The sequence below is a fragment of the Cydia splendana genome, chromosome 11, assembly GCF_910591565.1.
Source record: "Cydia splendana chromosome 11, ilCydSple1.2, whole genome shotgun sequence".
NCBI lineage: Eukaryota > Metazoa > Arthropoda > Insecta > Lepidoptera > Tortricidae > Cydia > Cydia splendana.
Window position 1 is genome coordinate 10,581,538 of NC_085970.1, and position 19,899 is coordinate 10,601,436.

The 19,899-nt window shown below is 37.0% G+C and overlaps 3 long non-coding RNA genes across 4 annotated transcripts; 2 read left to right on the plus strand and 1 right to left on the minus strand.

The window, feature by feature from the left end:
* The first annotated feature begins 427 nt into the window (after positions 1–427).
* On the plus strand, positions 428–2,032 carry LOC134794978 (uncharacterized). The gene is made up of 2 exons (XR_010144737.1): positions 428–570; positions 992–2,032. It is a non-coding gene; the product is annotated as an uncharacterized LOC134794978 (long non-coding RNA).
* Positions 1,928–6,695, minus strand: LOC134794987 (uncharacterized). The gene is made up of 2 exons (XR_010144746.1): positions 6,502–6,695; positions 1,928–3,350 (listed from the first exon to the last, which is right to left on the minus strand). It is a non-coding gene; the product is annotated as an uncharacterized LOC134794987 (long non-coding RNA).
* A 153-nt stretch (positions 6,696–6,848) lies between these two features.
* Positions 6,849–10,347, plus strand: LOC134794975 (uncharacterized). 2 transcript variants are annotated; one of them, XR_010144735.1, is made up of 4 exons: positions 6,849–6,968; positions 7,200–7,337; positions 8,402–8,777; positions 10,159–10,347. It is a non-coding gene; the product is annotated as an uncharacterized LOC134794975 (long non-coding RNA). The 2 variants fall into 2 exon arrangements; XR_010144734.1 differs by lacking the exon at positions 6,849–6,968 and having other exon boundaries at positions 7,188–7,337.
* Positions 10,348–19,899: the final 9,552 nt, after the last annotated feature.

Here is a 19,899-nt window from a genome sequence, read left to right on the forward strand (position 1 = left end):
AAGAGAATGCCAGTAAAACTTCGCAGGACCTATAAAGGGGCTTCTACACTGGCTACACTTTTATTTTGTTGCTAGAAGCTAGAAAGAGAGACTCTTAAGGCGAAAGTGGAGGACCCGTGCGAATTCGCCTTTTCGTACAAACGTAGTCCTCATTTTCCTCTCTGGATATTAACATTATTGGAAATATTTTGATACAATTTGCTGTAGGTATATCAACTACAGCCCCCTACGTTTGTTTTTTAGAATTTTTATTTATTATAAGAGTTAGGAGCATAAAAAAACTTGTATGAAAGCTGTTTTTCGTTCTTAATTTTTACAATAATCAAATAATCGAAAAAGTCAAACGTAGGGGCATAGGTATGGTTAATTTACATCAAATAATAATATCTGAGAGACCTAGCTTTGCTCGAAAAACATATAAAAACTCAAAAATAATAATAATAATAATAGGCGTAGGGATGTGACGACCCCATCGCCCGCTGGTTTTACCAGTGCAATCAGTCAACGCAGGGCAGCTTGTGGCGAGCTGTTGGGGATTAGCGACCTCACGTACCCGAGTGCTCCTGGGGAGTTCTGTTACCCGCAAGGAGGGTGGGTGGGACAGGATTCTCTGCCTCTGGCTTGCCTTAGCCGGCCGGCCAGAGTGGAGTCGTTAGAGCTATAAGCTCCAGGCTGTTAACAGCCACTGGGTAAAAAGCGGCGCACACCTCTCGACACCCCTGAGCCGCTCACACCGGTGTTGCCCTTGAGCCATCCTAGATGTCGCTTTTTGTGGGGGCCCATCTTGTGAGGGCGAGTCACCGTCTGCCGGAAATAAAATTGCATACCGTTTTATTAGGCAGGCGTCCGGTTTTTTACCCCATAGCTCAGTACTTAGTCCATCGCTTTCACCCAATAACCTAGTTCATTTTAGATTCCATCAACTCTCAATAGCCCTTACACCCTGGCGGGTGCTGCCTCTGCGTGCGTCCCATGACACGGGCAAGGGCAGCATCCGCTCGGTGTACCCCTTACATTTCATTAAAGTGTCAAAAGGGCATCTACGTGTTGGCTTCGGCTCCGCGCACGCCTCCCAAAGGTCCGGAACACCATTGTTCCGTGATGGGAAAGACATAATAATAATAAACTTCTAAAAATGCGCGTTTTCCCAGAGATAAGACCTAGCTAGATCAATTTATCGCCCCCGAAAACCCCCATATAGCAAATTTCATCGAAATCGTTTCCGAGATCCCCGAAATATATGTATATATATATAAATAAATAAACAAGAATTGCTCGTTTAAAGGTATTAGATAAAAATATTTTCCATAACGTCAATATCCAGAGAAGAAAATGGGGACTACGTTTGTATGGAGAAGCGGTCGTCACCTTTCCTCTTAACTTAATTATCTTAAAATCTGGCATCATTGAAAGCAACTTCATTATTAATTTTTTACTGTGTACGCAGTGTGTGGTCGCAAGATCACAATAAAAATAGGTGTGTCTGGCAAGTGGCAAATCAATTCGTCAGTAGAAAAAGGCGAAACTCAATTTTTTTTATGGAACATCGAGTCTGCGCATTCTTTTTTTTTAATTGGCCGCATTTTTCTACTGACATAATTGGTTTTCCAGACTATTTTATCCTCCTAAGGCCCAGCCATACAAATGAAAAATGCAAAATTGGCCACAGAAATTTGATTTGATAGCTGTTGGTCCGAAACGCGATTCGTCCAAATGAATTTAAGTACGCTTTTCGCCCAACACGCTTTTCGTCCAACACGCTTTTAGGCCAACACGCTTTTCGCCCAACACGCTTTTAGGCCAACACGCTTTTCGTCCAACACGCATTACGTCCAACACACTTTTCGTCCAACACGCATTACGTCCAACACGCTTTACGTCAAAATACATCCTGTATATAGGTGCGGGAAAGGTGCGTAAATAGTTATTTGTGCAACAAGAGAGGAAAGTTGGTTTTTCTTGCGAGTGTTTATTTTGAGTCCCGAGTAAGCGAAAGATTCTATCATTGAATCACGAGCGAAGCGAGTGATTCTCATTTAGAATCTTGAGCGTAGTGAGGGACACAAAAACACGAGATGTAAAATAACTTTGCTCTCGTGTTACACATACAATTTTTCACCTCAGTAGTAAGAAAATATTATATAAAAAATATATATACATTCAATTATTTTGTAGCTTGTATGTATATATATTTTTATATATAATTTACAAATGGGTTTAATTAGGCTCCATTTCCACTGCGGCAGAAACAAAATGGACAAATAGCGACTTGGACGAATCGCGATATGGACGAACGGCGTAAATGATACTTGACGAACCACGTAGTTGACGAACTAAGTTTTGGACAAATGGCGACTTGGACGAATCGCGATATGGGCGAACGGCGTAAATGATACTTGACGAACCACGTAATGGACAAATCGCTACTTGGACGAATTACAATTTGGACTAACAGCTATCAAATCAGAAATTTTGAACCTACAATGTAGGAAATAGAATTGATTTTGCGTTGTTCAAACACTGAACGAAACAAAGCAAAAGCAACTCTGTTCCAATCGAATATGATTTAAAATTCATTGAACTGAATAAGTACCTACTATAGGTAGCACCTTGGGCCTTAGGAGGATATTTTTTTGGTTTCATTCGTTTAGAAAGGTACTTATTAAGAAATAGCTATTGTAAATGATTGATGACTTGAGTAATGATTGCCGACTTCGTGAAATGAAATACTCCATAGTTTAATATAATAATTAAGAGTAATTAAGAGCGATGACAGCGGCAGTTAAGCCTCAGGGGGCTTTGTTCGTTGTCATAATTCTTTGAATGTATATAAATATTTTGTGTTAATAAATGAATGAAAAAAAAAGGTAACGCTCAAAACGTGCTCCAAAATTTGGGTACCGACAAGATATCTAACATCGAAAAATAAAATAGTTTTCTATGAGTTTTAATTAATCACAGCGCAAAAAGCTTTGATTGGTTTAGAAATAGAAGATATTTCAGTTTTAAAACCGTGGAAACGTGCATGTTTTGTTTGGTGTTATTGGTCTGAATTTTTTATGTATTTACTTATTTAATCGTATGGCGATAAAGTCAATTAGGCTTAATAAAAGTGTTATTGGCAAAATTTAGTTTTTGGTAAGGTCAATGTGACTAATTCCGTCATAGGGACTATTCCGTCTCCAGCATGGCCACCTGTCTCCATCATCAGAGCAGCTTAATGATACCATAATATTGCTTTGTCATCCGACTTACATTATGTATGCAAATTTCCAGTTCAATCGGAAATCGGGATGTGGGTCAAATTTAGCTTCCAAGATTTGACCCACACTAACAAACTTACATAGGTTCTAACAGGGCTAGTTAAATTGCACCCATTGCACAAAATAGGCCTCAAATCGCGAGAATTTTCAACGCAACTTAACGTTATTTATTAAGTTTACCCAAGATGTTTTTCGTACTTAATCTCAGTGTATTAAATATTACATTAAATTCTCCGGAAACAAGATGGCCGCCGTAATCTTCCGGATATCTCATCTAGCTAAAAGCTTCCGGTGTCAGAGTCACCCAGCCTAGATGCAGCCTCCATAACAGGCATCTTAAGGGACCTTTGATGGATGTTATGTCTTTACAGTAAGGTCTATTATCAATTAAAACGATTTTTAATAGTGTTAATATGTATTTTACTAATTTCAAGAATAGGGTGGTTCAAAAAACATTTTTTTTTATTTTCCGACGGGGCACCCCCTTATTTTGTTACACTTATTATGCTGATAAAATACACCAAGTTTCGTAATTTTATCTCAACTACAAGGGGGTGCTCAACCACTTTGAAAATTTTGTATGTTGTATGAAAACCAAAAAAAAACAAGTATATAATTATTATTCAGAATTTTATTTAAGTATCTGTTTTCACATTATTTGCACATGTGATTTATAAGTTTTTAAGTAGAAAAACATTTTTATTTCTATTTTTTTTTATTTTTCAAAAGTAAGATTTTTAGAATTTCACCTAAAAAAATCATAAAAAAATAGAAATAAAAATGTTTTTTCACCAAAAAACTTTTTAATCACACTTTCAAATAATGTGAAAACTACTACTTACATAAAACTCAAAAAAATAATAACTTGTTTTTTTTGGATTTTATACAAATTTGAAAAATTTCAAAGTGTTTGAGCACCCCCTTGTAGTTGAGATAAGATTACAAAACTTGGCATATTTAGTCAACATAATAAGTGTAACAAAATGAGAGGGTGCCGCTTCTTCTAGCTAGAGTTTGAATGTTTCCCATACAAACGTGAACCACCCTTCAAGAAAATGGTGTGGGGACTAAGTTTGTATGGAAAGGTGGTTTCGCGCTGCGCTTTCCATAATGTATTATCCAGAGGGGAAAAAGGGGACTACGTTTGGGAAGCGTTCATCCATTATCCTCTTAACCTCAGCTCAGCTACCATACGTACAGCCACCTGCAATAATATGTTTGGTACCTACTTGTGTAGAAGTGTGAAGGCCGCAAAAATTTGTGACGCGCTCTTACTGTGCTATATACAAATAACATCAAGTCAGATATTTTTGCTGCCTTCGTTGTGTAACATATTACTGCTGGTGACTGTACCTACTTCCGTAGAGACAGCAACGGAGTTTGTAACATGGCAAACCTGCATGTACAGCCACCGCGCGCACTGGCCGGTTGGAAATAAAAAACTAAGGGTTTCGCCATCTTTTGTTTTTTAATGTAACCGGCTAGCTAGAGCGGTAAATGAAAACTAGGTTCTTTATAGTAAATAATATAATATGAAAATATGTACAATAAAATAAACTAATTGACCGGAGCGTAGCGAAGGTCTACGTTTCGACTGGAGCATTTTGCTTTTGTATGTCCGGATGTTCTCCTCTACAAGTCGCAATTCTTAACCGAATCTCGTGAAATTTTGTGACTGGATTCTATGTCTAAATAATTTTTTTTTGTCCGTCCGGTTTTTTGAATTTTTTTAAAATGGCGGAGTTGTGATAGCTCGCGCCTAAACAAATAGTGGTATCGGTACCATACGAGTGTTTTCTTTTTGAGATATGTTTATAGATTAAATGGCCTAAAATTCAGAAAATTTATTTCGCTGGTTTCGGAGGTATTGAGATATTTAATTTTAACTAATTTTAATTTGAGAAGGAGTAGCTAAATTTCGTCAACCCGTCTAAGAACTATTTGGCTCAGTTTGTAAACGTTCGCTTTTTCTGTTTGCACAGAGGGTCTGGGTTCGATTCCTAGTAATTGTATGCTGGGATATTATAACTTTTTGTATTTTTTTTTACACATAAATTTCGTATTGTTTTTTTTTTGATTTACTATATTTAAAGCTCTTAGCACCATGTTATTTAAAGCTCTGCTCGCGAGGTCTACAGCTCACAGAGCCACTAGTTTCTGTCAGTACTTGAATCTAAACCAATAAAATATCGTCACTGGCCTTAACGTTCTTGAATCCCATTCTTTGTCGAACCGTACGATCAACTTAGGCCGCGGGTGCGGGAATCAGCATCGGCAACGCAGGCTCAGCGAGGTCCGTGGGTAAAGAAAAGCTTCAGCAGCAAACGTCCAAATAATAAGCAGCAACAGTAATAAGTAGCTCTTCAATTTAAAGGTAGAAGGAAGGGCTGGAACAATCGTACGTTCTTAGACTTGTAGTCGAAACCTAACCCGAGCCTTATTCCGTTACGAGAACCAGTGACGTACATTTCGTACAAATAAGACTTGGATTAGGTTTAATTTCAACATAAACCTAAACTTAATGCTATATATACAATTATACAAACTTTACCTGCATTAGTGGCAGCCCTAGTATTAAACTTTATCACTAATTATAACCATACAGTCGCATTAAAATAATAATTACAGAATTGTGCTATATCCGACAACATTTCCAAAGGAAAAATTTACGAAGAAAAAAACAAAAGATGGCGAAACCCTTAGTTTTTTATTTCCAACCGGCCAGTTGCCGTGGCCGAATCGGCCGTGGAGTTAAGGTATAAACTGAAATAAATTTCATATACTAAGAATAAAAAAAAAGTTAAGGTATGTCAAGCAAAAATTACTTCAAATACAAGATAAGATAAGAGAGGCAAATCACGTTGCAATTTGTATTTTTGTACCTAAACGCTCAGATTCTCGTTGAAACGAGTCGTGATCTTTAATTTTAGACTCAAACTTTAACACAAACCAACTAACACGATTTGCGTCAAATCAGTCATAACCAACTTACAATTCATGTTTAGTCCTTTTACAATTTATACAGTGAAATTGAAATCCGCAATTAAAGTAGGTAATATTATGGTTTACTAATGTTATTGCAACATGCTATACGATTTTTCTGGAATCAGTACCTAAGCGGTATTCAGAGATTGATGCACGTTCGATTTTCGGTGTTTTTTTTATGATATACCTAGAGGCAAACGGGTAGATGAATCCCCTGATGAATTGATGATAAATAATCGTCGCTCATGGACACCTGTAGGGCTAAGATGGTCGGCTCCTTATCATTTGTCACCATGCCTGTCACGTTCTAACAAATATGCAAGTGCAAAAGTGACGCATGGCATGACAGGTGATAAAAATGCGACCATGATACCGTTTCTGTAATAGCATAGGGGTCGCAAGTACATTGCCGGCCTTTAAGATATACCTACGTTATTTTCTTGAAGGTCGGTCCGACAATAACGCAGGCGATAATTTCATTCCAGAGTTTATCTGAATGTTCGCGAGGCCCTCTGATTTCATGGCAAACCGATTTGTCACGCTCATTGACCATACCTACTCAATTAGGTATCGCATTTGAGCCATTAACCGCTCAGTTCTCGAGTTGCAAACTTGAAACGCGTAAAAATGAAAAAGTCGACTTTTTATTAAATCAAAGATTTGTATTATAAATAGCATTCAACTATATACCGTGCTCTAACTATTGACTATGACTACCTAGTAAGCACACCACTTTCTACTTGACTTGAGAACAATCTGTTCGCAGTGTTATTAATTAGAAATGACTGTTTTCCAAAGAACATCCTAACCAGATAACTATTTCTATTTATCCGAGCTCACTCGGATCATGTTTTTCAAATAACCATTAATAAAAAAAACTTGTTCGTGAACGTACTAATGAATTGTGTTTTATTGTACACACTTTAATTTTTATACATAATGATTTAATAGAATTAATGTTTTAATTCGTTACGGCGCTGGCTGGCCTCATAAAATTACGTACGCTTACCGTTCCTTCAGTCTGAAATGTAAGTTTTTATCGGAACCATGGCTGTCTCTCGCTGCTTTTGCAGCATGGTTGCTCTCATGGTAAGTTTTTTTTTAAGATTTTGAAATTTATATAATTATGTTGCAGTCAAAAGTGTGAACTGGTCAAAAGAACTTTTAACCGACAAAAACAGGCAAAACTGCTTTTGACTGAGCATGTTGGTCAAAAGTAGTTTTACCTGAAAATCATACCTATTTCTGGCAGCAGTTTCGTTTTTAGGGCGTAGCAAAAACAAAATAACCCTAACCTACCTATCTCTGGCAACAGTTTCGTTTTTAGGGCGTAGCAAAAAAAAAATAACCCTAACCTACCTATTTCTGCGAGTACTTTTGACTGATAGTAACACTAGTAACAGTCACAATTACTATTAACCAATGATTTTCAGGTAAAACTACTTTTGACCAACATGCTCAGTCAAAAGCAGTTTTGCCTGTTTTTGTCGGTTAAAAGTTCTTTTGACCAGTTCACACTTTTGACTGCGACATATATAGTATGGAGTTGGTAATATCGACTTATGACTTAATTTCTACGACTCTAAAAAACATTAAATAAAACCACTTCAGTAATCGCCACATGCACCATCCCACTCACCCGGGGTAAACCGGTTAAACTGTTAACTCAATGTCAAATTGTACTAGTAACCATGGTAACTCCAGGTTTAACCCGTTAACCTCGGGTTAGTGGGATGGTGCTAGTGGCCCTAAGAGTTTGACCTTACCTTTAATGTGTTTAATTTTGCGTTTTTATATCTACCATACGGTTTGATACCGAATATATTATTTTAATTGTTACTTTGGACTCTATTCTAACATATTATTTAAGTAAGAACTAATAAAAAAAAACTAGTTAAGGTAATAAGTATCTAAATTACAGAACCTCATGAGAGACGGCACACCGCTTGCGTAACGTGTGCGTGCGCGGCTCCAACATTTTAGCGCACACGCACGTGCCCCGTCTACACACCCGCAGCCGGCGTGCTCTAAACTCACATTTTAGCACCAGCCAGCAGTGGTGACTTTTTTACAAAAATAGACACCAATTACTGGTACTTTTCGGAGCCAACTAGTGTGTAGTTTACCCTTAAATATTTTTAAATAATTTTCAGATTATTACCGGTTCGAACGCAGATCATGACGATCATGATAGGACCATTTTCGACGAGGACATTAACAATTACGATGACATCCTTGACGCCGTTCATAAAGGCAAATATTACAGAAACAATGATGATATTTACAATGACGACTATGGCATTTTCAGAGCCAGAGATGACAGTAACGATGGTGATGGCATGATCAAAATATACGTAGGCCAAGATGTGTATTATATGCCTGAAAGCGGCCTTTTTATCGACAATTATATTAACGATGATGATTTAGATGACAAAAATGGCATTAGCAATAGCAATGTTGGCGTTTACAATATGTATCGTAGTCGAGGTCGTGGTCGCAAAACTGGCAAACCAAGAAAAATTGATAAAGGTAAAAACATTTCGGTCTTTAAAACTGTATTTGAGAAAAAATATCATACATATGAGTACATATATGTATTGACCAACAGCTAGTGATCGGTAACGTTTTAATTTCATGGCTGCGTTGTTAATTTCTTACCAAGGCTCGAAACCGGTATTTTCTTCATACAAAAAATACCGGTATTATTACTTTCTTCTCCGTTCTTTGTTTTATTATTCCATTTTTAACGGAGCAATCTAATAACACGAAGTTGTTACCTAAATACATGATTAAGTCCTTCGTAAAGAGCATAAAATAATAAAAAATATTGGTTTATTTCGGGTCTTTGAAGAAACCCGGTTCCGAGCCTTGGTTGTTACCGATGGCAACAGGAATAATGGCATAATAAATTAATAATAGAATTCAATACTGTAGATTGTCAGATAGGTTCCGTTTCTAATAGGATGGAATTACCTGACTTTCGGTATTACCGGACATTGCTAAAATACGTATTTTTCGGCGTACAAGGCAAGCGGCATACTTGGCACAACACACACACACACGCATTTCGAACGTTCCGTCATCGTGTTGCTAACCGAACTGAGATTCTGTCAATCTAGTGCGGCGAGTGAAGTACTTATAATCCTATTTGGGGCGGGGTGAAGCGCGTCTGTTATACAGTGGAACCTGGATAACTCGAACCCCGATCAGGCGAAATCCTCATTATCATGAAATAAAAGCCTCCCTTAAATTGAAAACCTCCATAACTCGAAATATTTAACCTCATTAAGCCGATGTAAACAACGAACCTCTTCACGATTGTCCAGTTGAATTTTCAGCTTTATAACTCGAAAAAAGAAATTTAACCTCTGTAAAAATTGTACTTCACCCGTTTGTAGAATTACTTCTCTAATTCAAATTTTTCTTACTTTTTCCTTCAGTAACTCGAAACATCATTAAAACGAACAAAAACTTATTAGAACTTCCCTTAAGTCGATTGCACTGTACTGATGCACTCCATGAGACGAAATCTCCTTAAAACGAAATTTTTAGCGTTTCCCTTGAGTTTCCAGTATACTACTTATCACTTATTCTGTGCTAATAAAATAAATAAAATAAAATAAATAAATATTAGGGGGACATCTTACACAGATCAACCTAGCCCCAAACTAAGCAAAGCTTGTACTATGGGTGCTAGGCGACGATATACATACTTACATAGATAATTACATACCTACTGATATACATAGAAATGATAGAAAACACCCATGACTCAGGAACAAATATTTGTGTTCATCACACAAATAAATGCCCTTACCGGGATTCGAACCCAGGACCACCGGCTTTGCAGGCAGGGTCACTATTACCCACTAGGCTAGACCGGTCGTCGCTAATATATTTTTGTTTACAGAAAAATTACGTGCCATCATTACTCTGCTGCACCACTACAACCCCTTAATGAAGTTGTTCTCAATGAAGAATAACGGGAAGAAACGGGTTGCCTGGAGAAAATGGCTTAACTGGTATGACTCGTCGAATAGTGGTATTAATGGTATTGGATAATAAATGGGAAGTCGGAATTTTGACGTGTTGTATTCAATGTTTTTTTTTTACATTTTTGCCTAACAGACAAGCAAAACTTACTTGTAAGAATTGAGGCTCCAAGGTTTGGATCGCTCGTATAAAAATTGAAGGCGTTTTTTTTGGCATTCGTACCAAAAACTCGCGATGCTAACTTAAATATTTTTTTTATTAAAGACATCATAATAGTCCAATTTTTTTTTAGTTATTATTGCTTATCATTTATGTTAGTAACCTATTACAGAGAATAATCTAGCTTATTAGCTATGATGTTTAGGACGGTGTTGCTACTGTAAACAGCTCACTGAGCCACTAGTTTATTTTATTTAGGTTGCTCCAAATTTAATCACGATGAAATCTGCTTGCCTTCTATTCAAGTTTCAATAGTTAAGTAATGTTCAATAGTCTCCTTCTTCCTCGCGTTATTTCGGCATTTTGCCACGGCTCATGGGAGCCTAGGGTCCGCTTGACAACTAATCCCATGATTTGACGTAGGCACTAGTTTTTACGAAAGCGACTGCCATCTGACCTTCCAACCCAGAGGGGAAACTAGCCTTATTGAGATTAGTTCGGTTTCCTCACGATGTTTTCCTTCACCGAAAAGCAACAGTAAAGTAATGTATAATAGTAAGATGAATTTAGTTACCAGCGGCACGATTTGCCATGGAAACTAAGGCGCACAAAGGAGACATTGGCTTAAACCGAACAAAGTGAACAATATTTGGCATCAAAGTAATCCCGACTTTACCTTTAGTTTCTTTATTTGCGAAGTAAAGTCCCAGTTTGCAATCACAAAGAAGATCCACCGGAAAGACGGGATTATCCGTCTTTGTTGGGAGGTGGCCGCAGTGTCGGCGGGGACGTCGACGTCTCCGGGTGTCTTGCAAGAGCGTCGCCAGCCATTGGGACATTTCACATAAAGGTCTACTTTCTCAAAGACGTGACGTAACTATATGCCAGCTACCTTAATAACCTGGAGAAATCAGTATTAAGTACCGTTGAGTTTAAAGCTAAGTTAACGTTATCTCGCCAAATATTGGCTTCATAGCTTTGTTAGAAGTGTTAATAAATTACGTCACGTACCCAACACTCTCTTGGAGTGCCCCCATTGGGCCCCCAGCAGGCTTATGTTGTTTGATACAAAGGGAAGGGAAAGATAGGAATTTTGGTGGTTGCCTTACATTTCACTAATATTTATAATCACTATGTGAGCGCGGTAGCTTTCCCTTACGCCTCCCATTGGTAATTTCCATGGCGACTTGGCTTCTCGATGACTCCACGTTCAAATTTCATTACGGAGATTTCTTCTCATTAAAACGGAATAAAAAAACGCATACCTACATGGGTACGAGTAATTTAAGATTACCAAAGCAATTACCAAGATTTTCTTAGAAAGGAGCCTGAACGCAACGTATCTTTGCAAGCGACTGCACGACTGCTGGAAATGTCCAGGATAATATCCGCACAGCATGCAGCAATGTTGTCGCAACTAGAATGTAATATCTAGCATGCCTGCGGTGTGGCATTACAAGTGACAATGTACTTGTGACACGTCAAACACACCATTAATATATACTCGTACATGGTCACTGTCATCAGTTGTTATTTATAATGTATTTGTCACATAATACACACTGATGATGCAACATTGGAGGTGGATAAAGAGATACACTTGTGTAAATAAGTTAAACAAATCAATCGATCTCGTTCCCAGAATGCAATTTAAAAATTGTAGATAGAGTTTAAAGTACGTATATAATATGAATATGTGCTTAGTGTAAATAAAAAGACACTAAAACATAGTAAGGTCTGTGCGGAAAGAGAAGACTCGTGGATTGTATCCCAATACATTTCACGACTCCTCTCTTCCCGAACAGACTAACAGAAAATTGTAATTACAACAAGTTATCTTCGAGTTAAACTTTGAGGTAATTACATAATAATGAAATAAAGAAGCCAAAATCTAAAATGTATTTACTGTAAGTGAACTTATATTTAAAAGCAATACTTACAATATAATCAATCTAATACGAATCCATCACATTCATATTTGTTCAATCCTTTGCGATATGTTTAGACGGCATCGTAAGTACCTACTTGGTTAGTGGTTAGTGGTTACCCCCAAGCGTATTCGGAAAACCGCTTAAGCGAGCAGATCTAAATATGTTCACCATTCTTAAATTCACGATAATGCAATTTTAGTGTGCAACCAGGAGGGAACTAGGATAGGTCGAGCGTTACAAATTTTAATATCACAATATTAAGCTACCTAAATCTACCCTCCAATCAGGAACACACACTATACATATAGAAACCACTGTAATGTAGTGAAGGAAACAAACTAATTTTTCTCAAAAATGGACGGCATAGTCGACTTTGCCGTTTAAAAAATAGGTCGCGAAGCGCGTAGTTTATGGTCAGTCAAAAATTAAAAAGTTAAAAACATTGCAGTCTCGATTTTGGGACTGTAATGTTGCATACAAATTCCATTATTTGTCGAGTTCCAAACTTTTTAAAAGTTAAAATGGCCATATCAAATGAAGGCACAGGCCCATTAAACAGCCAAACAGATAATTACTTTAGTACCGCGACTATTTAGCTGTCTCAAATAGGTTGGCGTATTTTCGGCAGAAAAATACACTTCTATTTTTTTATTAAAAAAATAAAAAGGCGGCATAGCTAATTTTTTCAATTGTTTCTACTTTTTTCTGTGTAAATATATACGTAAGAACGTTGCTTTTGTAAAATATTTCTATGATATTTATATTTCTTGCACCATTTTTGAGAAAAGCACTATATATGACTCGGCTGGAAGGCTACTTGCTGGCTTCGGATTCAATTAAACGGACTCCCAAGGTCGTCCGTTTAAAACGAATCCTCAGCCTGCAAGTAGCTACTTCCGAGCCTCGACAATAATGTACTATTATATTATATCTATTATTTTCCCGTCGTGATTTATCCGCTATAAGACGCTCCACACCTTTATCCAGAAGGATTTGACTTTGTAAGACTATAGAAATATCTTCAGGAGTACCTTATTACACAAATCTCCAGCAACTTTGATATCTCGATGGAATATTTTATATTTTCACAGCATACTTACTACCATTCTGAGATGATTTTGCTCTTTGTTTTCAATTGTCGGAACTATTCGCTAGAGAAAGATTTTGTTTTTACAGTTACAACAATGTATAAATACCTAAATATTTTGAAAATTTTATTAGGGTGATATTAGTACTAATTAGGCTACTAAACCTTTGGTTGAAATTGAGAAATCTTTCAAAAATTTAGCACACGACAACAGTCCTCCATACACTATAGTTCCATGGTATAATAATATACTCCGCCTGGTACTCCATTCCCGTCTTTTCTAGGTCACCTAACTGACACGGGCCTACGTCATCATGCGACAGCGCTATATGATAATATGCGATAGCGCTATATATAGCGGCCATGTTGTTGTGACGTAGGCCCGTGTCACTCTGGGAATGGAAGACCATGTTTTATTAGACTATGTATAGTTCGTTTTTTTTAGCATTAGAAAAAGACTACGCGATCTTGACTGTCTTTTAATAGAAAAACGCGTTTTAAAAATCAGTAACTATTACTTATGAAAGCCAAAGAATGTAAATAATCGTATATGATTCATAATTGATACATATTTGCCGTGACTTATTTTTCAAAAGTGTTTTTCAATAAAAAGACACGTCAAGATTGTTTACCTTTTTTCTAATGCTAAAAAAACGAACTACCTATAGGTATAGGTATATAGATAGGGGTTCAGAATGATGGATGAAGTAAGTTAGTACTTGGAATGCATTGTGCGCCTCACGAACATCCGCGACGTGCGGTCACTTCAATTATAGGTAATCGATGGGTTACAGTTGGAAATGGATAGCTTTGTGACTGACACTTGCATTTAAACTAAAATATTTGAAGTTACATACTTATAGTAACGGATTTATGCTGAATATAGCAGTTAACAATGTCAATGAGAGAGCGCGCGCGCGAGCTACCGTGATAACTTGCATTTGACCGTCTCCGTAAATAAAAATCTAAAAAAGTGTTAAAAGTTACCGCCGCCTATATGCTGGTACACTAATGTGTACCCCGTATAAAATGTGACTGATCTGTGAAAAAACTATAAAAAAAGGACGTTAAACTTTCGAATAACTAGGAATCAAAAGTTAAATTTAGTGATTACCGACAAAGCAAATCAAACACAGTGCGACACAGTGTGCAGTTGTTGGAACGGATCGGGTTCTGTGCCGTCCGTGTCAATCGGTGAGTCATCGGTGCAAGCGCAGAGCGGCCCAAGCACTGCGCGACACAGTGCTTATTTGATGGAAAGAGTCGCGACCTGTGCCGACTGTATCGAGCGCCCGCCTGCTTTTTATCGGTTGAAGTTAGCGCGTTAAATATTAAAACCGGCCAAGTGCGAGTCGGACTCGCGTTCCAAGGGTTCCGTATATTACACAATTTTTAACAATCAGTGCCGGATTAAGATATTTTGATGCCCTAAGCATTTCTAGGTGCCCCCTCTCCCTAGGGTCATCAAGATTACATTGATTTTTTGGTAAATTGAGAGAAGTTCATTGCCGCATTAAATACAGCTGAGAATGGAAATCAGTCACATCATTTTATCACGAAAATTGACAGTGCCGCAGCAGTAATGTTGCAATGTCACCTTTATCATAGCTTAGAAAGTAATAGAAACGCGAGCGAAGCGAGCGCGGAAATTTTTCGATATAAAAACGCAATATGATAGACAGTTGTACATTTTTACTTTTAGTATGGAAATCAGTCACATCATTTTATCACGGAAGTTGACAGTACTGCAGCAGTAACATTGCAACAGAGTAATGTTGCTGCAGTCGCCACCCGAATGTCACCTTTATCATACCTTATAAAGTTATTGAAAACGCGAGCGAAGTGAGCGCGAAAATTTTTCGATATAAAAACGCAATTTTAGTTATAGTCCCAACCAGGCGCGAATCCAGGATTTCATACAGAGAAGGGATGGGACAGTTTTCTATCAGCCTAGCTTCGCATAGGGCTCGATATTTAAGGGTCTCAGCGAGGTTGTTTTCATGCATAAAATATGCAAGAAAGCAGAGAGCTTGGAATTGAATTGGCGAAGTGTGAGAAAGGCAGTAGGCCCAGCTGCGAAAGAGGAAAGCTTGGATTTGCATCCACGCCCAAGTGTAATTAAGGCAGAAGATCAACTTTGCCGTAAGGCAGAAGGCCTCGCATAAGACCTAACGCCGAACCGCAAAAGAGTGGGTTGAAATCGAATCTATGCATGTAATCACGACTCTTCTACTGCTACCGATTGTTTCCCAAAGAATTACGCGCCATTATTTTTGCAAATTAGCTTCTGGACAGCTAAAAAAATCGTGTGGTAAAAACGATGTGTCTGTCCCTAATTTTAAAATTTGTTCACCTTTTTCAACCTGGCATTTTGGTGCCCCCCCTGAACGTGGTGCCGTAAGCACGTGCTTGTTTTGCTTATTGGTTACAAAGTCTTTATTAATTCAACCATTAAAGTCGACGAGTACAAAAAACTTTGAGCTAGCTCTCAATTTAACATATTTTTTTAAACATTATTTTTAATTTGACCTTACAATTACTCGTAAGTAGGTAAGACCGTTAAATATTTAAAATGATTATCTTATCAGAAAATTATCACCAATTACTCTAAGAAAACTACTACTCTTAAGTAATCCGGCACTGTTAACAATGTATTTTTTATGTGAAACGTGAGTGAAATCTCTTTAAAAAATCCGTAGGGGTCGGATCAAAAACTGTAATTAAGTCCGACTCACGCTTGACTGTACATTTCTAATAGGTTTTCCTGTCATCTATAGGTATAGACCTATTTTATGTATTTTTTTAAAAATTTAAGACTTAGTAGTTTCGGAGATAAGGGGGGGGGGGGGGGGAATGGTCATTTTTTGCCTATTTTCTTGAATAACTTCTAAACTGTTTATTCGAAAATTATAAAAAAAATATATTTGAGATCCTTACAATAAGCTCTTTCATTTGATATGTAACATGATATAGTTTGAAAAATTAATTTTTTTCATTTTTTCATTTACCCCCCAAAAGTGGCCCCCATGTTTAAAATTCATTTGTTTACGTTACATGTCCGTATTTGGGTCACAAACTTACATATGTGTACCAAATTTCAACTTGATTGGTCCAGTAGTTCCGGAGAAAATCGGCTGTGACAGACGGACAGACAGACGGACAGACAGACAGACAGACAGACAGACAGACAGACAGACGCACGAGTGATCCTATAAGGGTTCCGTTTTTTCCTTTTGAGGTACGGAACCCTAAAAATGAATTGTCTAGGATGCCATTTGAAAATTGATAGGGGAGAATTATTGTCTTGCTCTCAATGCAAAGATTGTTACCATTACACATGCTTTAATTATACCTCAGCGTTTATGAGAGAGCACGGAAATGAGTTAAGGAAGATATGGAAATGCCCTAAATGTGACAACGTTACGCGCAGGCGCCGTGACGACGACACACCTGCAACTCCTGCGGGATTGAGACAGGTACAGCTGTTAGAGGAGACAAATATGTCATTAGACGAAAGTAACGTCTCATGTTTAGGAGACACAACCTTGGAGAGCTCGTCCACTTGCCCGCCTACAGACGACGGACCTAAACAAAGTGTGAATAAAAATACCTTGAATGAGTTAAAGGGACAATGTGATATTACAAAACAAAATAATGAGATATCTACAACTATCCTTACAGAGCTGAGAAGCTTTCGCTCTCAAATCACAATGCAACTAGAGCAACAAGAGCAAAAATTCACCTGCCTAATTAATAAACTTGAAAGTAATATAGGCGAATTAAACAAAAATTATACAACTCTAAAAACTGAAGTCGATAGCATTAAAACGATCACGGAAAAAACGAAAACTGAAACGGGCAATATTCGGCAATTAACAACTTCTCATATTGATGACACGAACAAAAAAATTACACTTCTGGAAAATAACTTGGCAGATTTAAGAGAGCATATTCGCCAGCTAGAAAACAGTCTAAATACTTCAAAGAAACTTAATACAATAAAAAATCTTGAGAAAGAGCTGCTTATATCAAAACCAAACCAAAGAACACAAAGTAGGAATGCTGAAGGAAACGTTAAACTAACAATGAAGCCAAGCATGAACGATATAGGATCAGATAACAAGAAGTTGAACAAACTATGTATATTATCAGGTAACAAACGATTGAAATTATTACAAAACATAAAAAGGCAACGTTTTTACGATAGATTCGAGGTCTGCCATTATCTTACTCCTGGTGCTGGTATACTTACCTTACTTGAAAACATACACAAGAAGTTATCTGGATATACAAAAAAAGATTACTGTATAGTGATGACGGGAGAAACGGATTTCATTGACACACAAGACTATAAAGCAATTGTTGAAACCATAAGAGCTGTTCTACACGAAATCACCAATACTAATATAATTATAACAGCGCCGACATATGTTTGCGGAGCACCAATATACAACTATAGAGTAGAGGTTTTCAACACACTCCTAAATCGTGATATGGCAATCCACAACTATGGACAGTTCTTTGACTCGAATGAGAATTTAACTTTAGATCTTTTTTCCGACTTTTCTGGTAAACTTCTGAATACAGGAGTACAAAATATTCTTAATAATGTGGCTGAAACCATATTTTTGCACCAACTTTGCATCCCAGGTGGCTATGATGATAACGAAGAACATAAAGACACTGAACAAGAATATAACGAAGAAGAAACTGAACAAGACTATAACGAAGAAGATAAAGAAACTGAACAAGAACATTACGAAGAAGATAAAGAGACTGTACAAAAATATAACAAAGAAGATTACGATGAAGATGAACATAGAGATACTGAAAACGAGTCGTCATTTTTTCGTGAGTAAAAATATTAATTCAGAGATGACCATATTCCATCAAAACATCGCAGGACTGTTAAATAAATCCGATCTGCTCGCTGTCTTTATTGATAATCTGAGAACACAAAATATTGATGTTGATGTGATGTGCATAACAGAACACTTTATAACAGCCGGCCATGAAGACCTTTTAACAGTGCCAAACTATCGACTGGGTGCGTGTTTCGCGCGTGAAAAAAATCGTGGTGGAGCGTGCATATTGGTCAAAACGGGCCATCAATTTAAGGAACTGTTGGATATTGCTAAACATTCTGTAAGTGGAATATTTGAGTGCTGTGCGATTGAACTAACTCTTGAAAAAACAGTTATTATGTGCATTTACAGAACTCCTGGTCTTAGATATTTAGACATATTTTACGACAAACTAGACATTATTTTAAAAAATATATCTAATAATAGCAATAAGAAGATTATCATATGTGGAGATCTTAATATTAATATTTTGAAAAGAAACAGTGTATCGTTACAATTAGAATATTTTCTCTCTAGTTATAATTTAGATCTAGAAATAAAACAGCCTACGAGACTGGCTAGTAACACATGCATAGACAATTTTGCTCACAATTTAAAAAATGGGCACAGCAGTAAAGTACTAGATTCAGGTCTATCAGATCATACTGCCCAAACTCTAACCTTTTCTGTTAAAAGAAACATTTATGAAAATGGCTCATTAAAAATGTGGCGCATCAGACGCAGAGTTTATACAGAAGAAAACCTTGAATTATTTCGAAAACATGTTAAAGGTTTAAGTTTTAATGACGTGTACTTGTTAGATGATGCCGATAAAGCTTATGATAATTTTTCCGATATTTTCAAGTGCTTGTATGATCTTTGTTTTCCTTATGTGCTAATTAAGAAATCTCTAAAGGTTAGACCTAAATGGATAACTAATGGAATCAGATTGTGTTGTAAAAAGAAACGAAACGCTCTCTGGCTATATCGACTTAACAGATCCAGCGAAAATAAAAATGCCTATAAGACGTACGCTCAGAGACTTAAGACTATAATAACATTGACCCAAAGAGCTCAAAATAAGTTTTTTATGTCGACATCTAGAAATAAGACAAGAGCTACATGGCAAATCATAAATAAGTCCAAAACTTGTAAACCAAAGGAGCCTATAAGTACGTTAATAGCTCATGGGAAAACTTATACAGATCCATCAGATATTGCAAATGTCTTCAATAATTTTTTCATTGATGGAATTACACAAAATAATAATAATAGCAAAAAATCTATAAATATGCCTATGAATCCTAACTCTATTTTTCTGAGTCCAACTACACCGGAAGAAGTAAGGAAAACTATAACCTCCTTAAACAACACAAATAGCGTTGGATTTGATGGTATCAGCACTGCTGTGGTTAAATATGTAAGCGATATCATCTCATCACCACTGGCTCATATAATAAATCTCAGCCTCACTACTGGCTATTTTCCTGGCAACTTAAAAGTAGCTGTAATAAAACCATTACACAAAAAGGGTGATAAATCAGACCCGAACAACTATCGCCCGGTCGCTTTGTTACCAGTAATGTCAAAGGTCTTTGAGAAACTTATTTGTAACAAATTATACAATTTTTTTGAAA